Genomic DNA, 10067 nt, shown 5'->3' with positions numbered 1-10067 from the left:
GCAGACCGGGGGGCTCAGAGAGTGACAAGCCACTTGAAGCTACATCCTATGCCCTGCCCCACTCCGGCTGGGCAGTGCCTGCCCCAGCTCCATCCCTTCCTCACCACGGGGGCCTCAATCTGCTCCCCCACAATACCCTTCCCTCCCCCCACCCCTTCCCTTACAACAGACTTGCCAGCCAGACCCAACTGCATTCCATGCTGCCAGGCTGCACTCGTGGCCTGCTGCACACATACACGCGGCATTTATCAGCCACATTATTGGCCACATCAGACAAAAAAACGCCAGTTGCCGATACTCTCAATTTTCCTCATATCAGTGCCAATCCAATAGGGGACCGATGTATCGGTGCACCTCTAATGTTAGTGGTTAATGAATTACTGTACTCAGTAGTGGAAGTGAAACAATATTTATCACAGGACTAGTGGTTTGTATACTGTTGATTACAGATAGAAGTACAGCCCTTAGGCAAACACTGATCCACAGAGTGCAGCCTTTCTGTCAACTTATGCAACACAGAGGTGTAGTGCCAAATAAGTGTGCTGTATTATGTAGACAGTAGTTATATGTTCGTTGACTAAATAAATTGCCTGCATTCTCAGGCCCTTAGTGGTATGAAAGGTTTAATCTCTGGATTTTGGTTTTTGATTACATAGTGTAATCTGCAAAGCATGATTCCATGACACTTCATTATTAAAGTGGGTGCTGAAGTGCCTCTATCCTGTTTATGGAAGATAAAAACAAGTAACTGTTGATACTTTCCTTCCTTTTCCTGATCCATAACAGGTACTGGTGGCTAGAGGTTAGAGAAGTGTCATTTGACTGGTACATGATGGATGACTTCAGCTACGTGTCCATATGCATTTGTGTCAGTGTGTGTGCATCAGATACATAAGACATTGTAGGGGCAGACAGTCAGTATCACATATTAGTAATATAGATGGGGTATAGCAGGCATGGTTTCTTGCCTCCACCTCATGAAATCCATTTATAGAGCAGGAGAGATTTACTGACTGGTGGAAGTTTATCTTTGAAATCCCAAAATTTCCAAGTTCTCTTGTATTCAAAAGAGTCAGGATTTTTTTTCTAATCACAATACTGTTAATAATAATGTTCTCGTTTGGTTAAATCCATGATTCCCAAAGGGTGTGCTACAACAGTGACTGAAGTGTGCCATGAGATCCTGCTATGTGAGGAGATAAATTCTCTCCCCTCATCTGGCACCCTGCGTCTGCCCCAGCTACTCCAGTGGTGCCAGCAGCTGTTCCTCCGAGGCTGTCACTGCCACCACTTCTGCCTCCTTACCGCACCCTTTCCTGTCCTCAGGCAGCCCTTGTGCTGATTCCTCCCTTCCATATTCCCAGCAGGTAAGGATGCACAGACAGAGCTGTACTTTGAAGCCCAGCTTGTTCCCTCAGCTTCTCCCATACTCCCAGAGCCAGTGGAAGTGTAAGGGTGAAGTTTGCTGCCAATTTTAATCTGGAAAAAAAGTGTGCCCCAGGTATCAAATATTTGGGAAGTACGGGGGTTGGATTACATATATAATCCAAAGGTTACAATTTCACAAACCTATTTAAGCTGAAAAGGGCTTTTAAAATGTAAAAAGGAAAAAAAAAAAGGCTGATGGGGTGGGTAAAAATGGTGCAACATGCTTTTTGAAGCAATCTATAGTATACAATACCAAAATGACAAGTAAGATGAATTATAATTGCTGTTTCCCATTTCATTGTTTTCAGTAATGCCTACTATATTTTTTTAATGCAAAAAAGGCATAAAACCTGTTCCTGATGTACTTATTGTATCTCTTAAGCCTTTCTGGGAAGATTCCTTGATAGTATGTTAAAATAATGTTTGGTTGTGATGGTATATAGTGTTACATTGTCATATATCATTTGGCTCAGGCCTCTTGTGGGCTAAGATCAAGTGTAGTTTGCTGCACTGGTCTGTTGCCCTGATCGAGATCGATTTGAATGGCATTGTACAGTGGAGGGTGCACCTATGGCCAATGCACTGTGGACAGGAAACCCTCCGAGAGCCTGTAACATCCTTCCAGTGGCCAGCTTCCAGTGGGAGCATCTCGGCTACACGCCTACTTTATGGAAAGAGGGAACTCCTCCCTAGCTTGCTCCTGTGGCCATTGGCTAAAGGCAAGTGAAATTCAGGGGCATCCAAACTTCAAGACCTCTGGGCTTGGGCCTGCACATAAGATGACTGCCAAATGGATTTGAGAGTATCTGAAGTGCCAGACTGAAAAGTCTGGGGTGGAGAATACTTGCTGGCTGTAGCGTCACATACGGTGTTTGAGCGATTAAGTTTTGCTCATTTGAGAGGATTCAGAACTAATTTGGCTAATTTGACCTGGAATAGGAATAATTTCCTAATATATCTATATCTATATAGATTATCTCTACCTATATAGATATATCTGTATATCTATATAGATAGATATATATCTTTGTATAAAGTAGGCAAAAATCATAAAGGTGATATGCTGAGGCAGTGCAGCCCACTAGACTGAGACAGGAATTCAGTATAGACTTTGGGGCAAATAACTTAAATTCTATGTGAAGAAGAGGAAGACTAGCCCTAACTTACATCACAGGGTAGATGTTAGGATGAATTTATATTTGCAAAACAAATGAAAACATCAAATCCTAAATAAATACTAAGCTATTTTATTGCAAAACAATGTGAAACCGTGTGCCAGAAAGTCCTAGAAGAGAGACCTTGACTTGTCCTTGAGGATGTAATACTCAGAGACTCCAGGTTTTGCTCCTTCTGATTTTGAAAAAGGATCTGTGTTGGAGAGCTGTCCCATAATGCAATGTTCTAGCACATGCATTGTCTCCATGAAATAGATGGCAAATAAACATTTATGACAGAGGGTGAGGAAAGTGGCTGTTTCTGCCTTTTCTATCCCTTCCAGAAAATAGGTGCTGCCAAATAATATGCCTCACACTATATAATGCCGTCTTTCTGTGGTCAGAATCTAAATTGGAATGGTAGCAGACAGGGAACTTTTAATGGCTTAGCTGCACTTGCCAGAAAGTCTTTTTGAAAGATTATTTCAATTTTATCTGCTCTGCATTTCAAATAAATTCTCTGTGACTGATTTACTAACAATTTATTCATTGACTCTAACCCAAGCAAGAGGTAAACTTATTCAGCATGGACATATCAAAGGCTTGTTTTGCAGTATTCATAGTGGGTAGCCTTTCTATTCCATTTTTTTTTTCCTTTTTTGGAAACTGGAAATAGAGAGAAGATGGAAAATATTTTAGAATTCATTAAGTAACACATCTTGATATGTGCATTACTATAGCCATACTAGCAATATATTTTAAGTGTCCAGCCAAAAAAATAGCTGCAACTCCAATTTATGGTGTTTAATACCTGCCTGCTGTTTGTCCTGTTTACCGATAAATATCAAAGATTTAGAGTGTTTGGTCAACTGAGACATGGTACACTAAAAATTTCCCAAACTTCAAACAAGCAGGTCTCTAAAGACACCAAACACTTATATAACTACCTTTTTATTCTAAAAAGCCCAGAGCTCAATTCCCTTGGAAGCTAAAGGATTTGAAAACTGGATCTGGATCTAAAATTTGCAAGCTGAGCTCATTGGTTCTCTTAAAAACAAAAGAAATCTTAATAATTCCACTATGTGCAATGTAACAAAAACTTCCAGGGTAGAACATTAATTTTATCAGATAGCAAACAGTAGCTCTAGAGAATGAATTGGGAATTTAGAATAATACTACTAATAAACTCAACTAACCTTTTTCCACAAAACTAGGAGTACAGTTATAATAAATGAAAACTTTCTCCCTTTGATATTAATTGTAATATTATTCATTATAATAAGCTTATTCATTTGCATGGTAAATGTGCCATAGAAGTTTCACTGCAATTATTCTTAACTTAAAATGAAAGCATTAAAATATCTTAAATTTAAAGGACAAATTTAAGTAAAAAATAGATTATGAATATTGTAAAAGGTTTACTCCATAATTTTTGTATCAGAATCTCCTTTATAGACAGGAAATATATGTATTTATATCAGAATTTCCTTTATAGAATTTCCTTTATAGACAGGAAATATATGATGGCATTATAAAGTAACAGCAATTGTAAAAACAAATAATTTTGTGAGCAATGAGATGGAAACTACACGGAGTGGGAACATTAATTGTGGTACTGCAGCGCAAACCCATCATTTACGGCAGTGGTGCTTAAATGTTTTGGCGCCACAGGCCAGATGAGTAGCTCAGGGCCAGTCTACAGGTCGGGTTGGGCTCCATGCACCTGGATTGGGCCTTGTGTTTTGTCTGTCTGGTCCCAGGCACCAGGATCTGGCCCTATGTCATCTGCCATTGGCCCTACACACCCAAATTGGACATCACACTGCTTCTCTTCAGCCCTGCGCACCTAGATTGGCCCCTGTGCTATCTCTACCTGACCCTGCATGCCAGGATTGGGCCCCACACTGTCTTGGCTGGCTCCCATACTCCCAGACTTCCCCCACATTGCTACCCCAGTCTTCTGGCTGATTGTGCAGGGCCACACTATCTAGCCTGCAGGGCTCCCCATGGGAACAGAAATTTAGCAGCCACCACTCCTTCCACCCCCACCCCCCTGGGGAGCAGCCACCACTTCCGCACTGCTAAATTTTTGACCCAGAGGGAGCCTTGTGGTTGGGGGTTGAGTACCCCACATGTCCAGGTTTTCCGTTCCCCATGAAAAAAATGGGAAAAAACCATTTTACCCAAGAAAAACACAGATTTTTCATTTTAACAGGAGAGAGGGAGGGAGGGAATTGGGCAAGGCTGGGGCTGCTGCCCAACCTGGGTGGAGCCCAGGGCTGGTATGTGTGGCCACAGGGCCCCAGTGGGGAGTGGGATGGAGCCACAGGCAGCTTGTCTGGGGGCGGGCGGGAGTGGAGCTGGCTCCCTATTGCTGCACGCACTCCCAGGAGGGCAGGGGGGACACGTGCCTGCCATATCTATATATGGGGCGGGGGCAGATGCAGACTGCCTGCTGTGGGCTCAGGGCTCCCTGCTCTGCTGCCCTCCCCCTTGGGCCTCTGCATCCCAGTGGGTGGAACCCAGCGCAGCAGGGCAGAGAGGGACCAGGCGGGGAAGCCCGGTGCTGCCGCCACAAGGATTGCACTGCCTTGGTGAAGCACCCCTGCTCACCTGGAAGCAGCGGGGCTGGTGGTACATAATTGTGCACTGCTGTGAGGTGGGCAAAGGCTGTATCACCAAGTCGGTGCAAATCTCCCCGCGATGGCACAAGCCTCCCCACCTGGTCCTGCTCTGCCCTGCCACACCAGGTCCTGTCCACTGGGCTGTGGAGGCCCCAGGGGGAGGGCAGCAGGATGGGGAGCCCAAACCTGCAATGGCCAGCCTGCCTCTGGGCCCCCGACAGGCTTCATTATGGCTGTGCCACCCATGGGGCGGGGAGTCAGACTCCACACTTCAGTCCACTGCAGCAGCTGCTGCCTCCCACAGGTAGCAGCTGGGGCTTGAGGGCTGCAGATCTGGATCCCTGGCCCTGTAGCTCTAGCAGCTGAGGGCTCCTCCTGGCAGGGCTGGGGAGGGTAGGGGGCTGTGGGTGGGGAGTGAGGAGCACTGGCAGAGCCAGGGGGCTATGGGTGGGGAGTGAGGGGCATCAGCAGGGTTGGGGGCTATGGCCTGGGAGTGAGGGGCCTAGACCTGCACCCTGATGAGCTAAGGGGGCAGGGGGAGCTCTGATTTTCCACAATAAAAAGCCCAAAATCAAATACCAAAATTTATAGGTATTTAGAATTGATTTTATTATTGTGACTGAGGCACTGGTAGGCTTCCAAATTGCTTTAAAATTGTAAATATATCAAGAAAATATTTTGTTCAATTGATATCTATATATAGTGGTGTTTCATTTTAATCACAGATTTTGGGTTGTTAATCAAAGAATTTGGGGTGGGGGGAGGAGTTCAGAGAATTTGCGGTTTTTAAACAAACTAAACCAGGACCCCTGTTATGACTATGTAGAGAAGGGATGTGGTTCATTAAAGGTTTGTTGGACACCAAATGGTTTTATTTTTAAATTGTATTGGGCAGGTGGAGTCTGTGGGGAAGGAGGGCCCAAAGTAGCCCCTCTTAGGCTGGAGCTCTGCCAGCCTGCAAGGGAAAAGTTATAGTTTCCCACAGTTTTCTCCGTTAAAGGAGAATTAATTTTTAAAGTTTCTTGATCCATTTTTAAAGTTTGTTCAGGGCCCTGTCATATATTCTTGTAACCCACCATTGGGTTGTGAACCCACAGGTTCTCAACCCACAGGTTGAGAAATGCTACCCTAGAAGTTCCATGCTGACTTTAAAAATATCAAGTATTAGAGAGAGTGTCCCAAAGGTTTCTGAAAAGCACAATAAAGGATTAGATATCCTAGTGAGAGAGATTGTAACTGAGATTCCATAGGCGTCAACTGTTCTGTAATCCAGGGCTAGCCAATTGGCAGCCCATGGACCATGTGCGGCTCATAAGGGTTTGAGTTCTTAAAGGTATCTTTACACACACTGGATTCATAGATATAAGTGGCTGTTCTCTTCGAGTGATTATGAACTTCAGCCCCACTACACAACACTGGATGAAGTTCTGCCATTCTTTTGCTTTAGGGGGATTTTGAGGTGCCTGCTGAATCAAGAACCTCAAACGTGTTTCAGTTGAATTTTATTGTAGAATATTGTCTAGGATGGCTTTGCAAATGCAACTTTGTCCTGCATAATCAAGGCACAAGAACCTGGAAGGAGGTCTGTGCCTTGTTGTGTCCATAATAATTGTAAAGTGTAACAAAAGAATCCTGAGTCATGTCATGAGGTGACACTTGGGAATACCAGAAAAAGCCACTAGCTTGTCCAGTGTTGTTGCCAATAAAAGGAGATTCTACAGCACGGGTGTCAAAGATATGGCCCATGACCAGATCTAGTCCATGGAGCCCTATCATCTGGCCCTCTGTCCTGCCCATGGGATGTATTTGTGTCTCAGACGACTGGGCCCTTACTTACACTGCTTGTGGTGTGCCCTGAGTGTGTGCCACATGCAACATGCACCAATTCCACACTCTGGATGTGTCACATGGGCCGGTTTGGCAGGCACTGCACATGACAGATGGGACTAGGGCAGGTCCAGGGTGTGCACTGCATGTGATGCAGGGCTGGGGCCAGTCCAGGGTATATGTTCCCTGGGGCTTGTGGTGCACATGGTGACTGTGGCCAGACCATCTCTACACACTGGATCTGGTGCATGGGGCCTGATCTGGGCAATGGACTGGCCCTGCATCACTCATCTGGAAATGTATGAGGGCATTTTAGAAAAGTGACAGTAATTCCTGATAAGTTTGATGCATTGCTGGAAAAAGTGCTGTCGCATTAAAGGCCCAGTTCAGCAGTGTGTTCAGTGTCTTCCATTAAGTGCCCAATGCCTTTAATATCACCTGCTTTTCTGATTTTAAGGACCCAGCCCAGGGTATTTTATTGAGCTTGTTGAAATATTGGAAATAAAATTAAATGATGTGCTTATGAAGACAGCAGCTATATCAGATGAAATTTATGGGGGGTTTAAAACAAATTTTATTCTTACATGTCTACAACTGGAATCATGGTAAATTAAGAAGTCTTGGCTTTCCAGGTGGAAGAATATGAAACATAATGCCAATAAAACTGATTACAAGTTCTGCAAAGCATTTAAATATGATTATTTTTAAAGGATGATTCCTTCCTTGGAGTGTAGACAGCTTGGGCATAGCTTGGTACACTTGACTGATTAGCTGCTAAATAATGTAGTGATTTGGCATTGTATGAATACGTGGCTAGCTATTTAGTTTTCTCACAGGAAACAAGAGGGGTTGTTTTATGGCATTTTAGTCAGGTACATCCAGTTCTGTAATGTAAGTTGTTCTCTTCCATATATAAGTGCATATGATTGCTTATGACTAAACCCAGTTGTAATTTGAATACTTATTAGGGAAGTGAAAACACTGACAGGCTGCTTGCAAAAGATTCTCCCCTAATGTCAACACTTTTGAGGTAGAATGTGTGTGTTTGCATAAGCTCCTATTTTATATTTATTTATGTTTTATGCCATTTGCAACAGAGTGAAAACACTGACTTACCTCTTGCTCAGCACAGGAAATACACAACTTGCATTTAACCATGTAAATGAGCTGTATGCAGAGAAGTGTTAATTTAACTGCCTAAATACCAGATTTTTAGACGCATACATCTACAAATTGGATTGTGTAGGTTAAGTTCAAGGCTTGTATGAACAGATGCAACTCCCAGTGACCTCAGTTTCACTTTGCAGAATCAAAACTTAAAGAACCTAATTAACTACCCTGTTACTCCTCTTCTACAAGGTTGCATCTGGCCTGAAACTGTAACAACAATGAATCAAGTCTTTTAGGTCTTCCTCACTTGTTAGCATCACACCTCCCCCTGCCCATTAATTCAGTGGGTTGCATGGATGTTCAGCAATGGGGATTATTTTAAGTCTGTATCTTTTTTACTTCCCTGAGTCCAGGCCAGTTTACTGGCTGGGCATGGTACGCCAGACACCAATCAGTATAGTACATGTGGTGTAAGCCAGTTGAACTTTAACACATGACAGAGCATCAGTTTTGAAAGGTTACTGTGTTTACAGGTCTTCAAGACAGAAAAATCACAAGGAACCCAGGCCAAAATAAGGAGAGAGAGAGAGAGAGAGAGAGAGAGAGTGTGTAATATATAAATAAAATATACACATACACATATATATATAATTTTACTTTGTAGCAAGGTGATTATATTTAAGAGAAGTGCAGGAATTTCCATCTTTCTAGTGACACCATATGAGAACCTGCTTAGTGCTGAATAGTGACAGCAAATGCTGAAGTGGAAAAATATTTTCATCCATCTGCACTAATCTTCTTTTACTCCAAGATTTAGAGAGAAGGGAAAAAAATGAAAGAGTGGAATCAGAAAAATCTTAAAAGCTTGGCTTAAGCTTTTAGCTTTGCCAGCTCAGTCTCTAGCCAGTGAAGGAAGTGCCAGACTTCTGTTTGTGGTGGGGATGCTAGGATTTTAATAATTTCAGCAGTGACAGTTGCAGATATTTTTTTTTTTTAAAGGAGGCAGGACTCTGGAGGGAGGAAGATGAAATTGAAGCCCACATGCGAGGGAGGGGGGAATTTTGTAGCTGAACATAATTGGTTAAAAAAAAAGACATGTAGGCAATGTGGGACTGGAAAAAGCATCAGTTAATAGTTTTAAGTTCATGACAAAAGGCATGAAAAGTTTCCTGAGTTTTCCTGCTGTTATGTAATTTAGATCTTGTTATGTCATTAAATCAGTGATCCCTTGCGTTAAGGTGAGCTACACAGTCCTTGTGACTGGAGTCCTGGCGCAGGAAGGGGTGGCATAGCATGTACTGGAAGATCACATTATTTTGGGTTATGTTGGGCACATCTACATGAGACGTTTACTGTGGAGCGGAATAATTAGCTCCAGAGTAAACACCTTGGTGTCTACACACACGCCCCATTACAGCACAGGAAACGAATAAACTCTGCAGCAGCCAGTACTACCCTGCTGTGGAGTTTTTTTCACGCACAGCAGAGCACATGTAGACTGAGCTGGCTGGCCGGGGGCTGCCTTCCGGCTAGCCCCGCACTAAAGCACCCTCGTGCTCCAGCCAGCCCCTCCATTGTACATTGAGCCCAGTCAAAATAGCCCCAGGCTGGCGGACTGACCCTCCAAACCCACTGCCAACCAAAGCTGCTCCATCCCAGCTCAATGTGCTGCAGTCTGGGAGCAATAAGCTCCAGAGTTTATTGTTGCGCATTAATGGCACGTATAGATGTGCCCATTTTTTCTTTCATCCTTGCTTCTCCCTGCTTGGATATCACATTTTGAGGACATTTCCCAATATTAAAACATTCCTCAATATAATTACCACTCCTATCTTCCCTTCCTCAAATCAGATTTTAAAGCCAGATAGTTGCTAATTCAGTAATATTCTTTTTCCTCTGTTGTGGTGCCTTCCTCACTGATGTA

The sequence above is a fragment of the Alligator sinensis genome, unplaced genomic scaffold, assembly GCF_000455745.1.
Source record: "Alligator sinensis unplaced genomic scaffold, ASM45574v1 scaffold458_1, whole genome shotgun sequence".
Taxonomy (NCBI): domain Eukaryota; kingdom Metazoa; phylum Chordata; order Crocodylia; family Alligatoridae; genus Alligator; species Alligator sinensis.
This window is presented reverse-complemented; position numbering follows the sequence as displayed.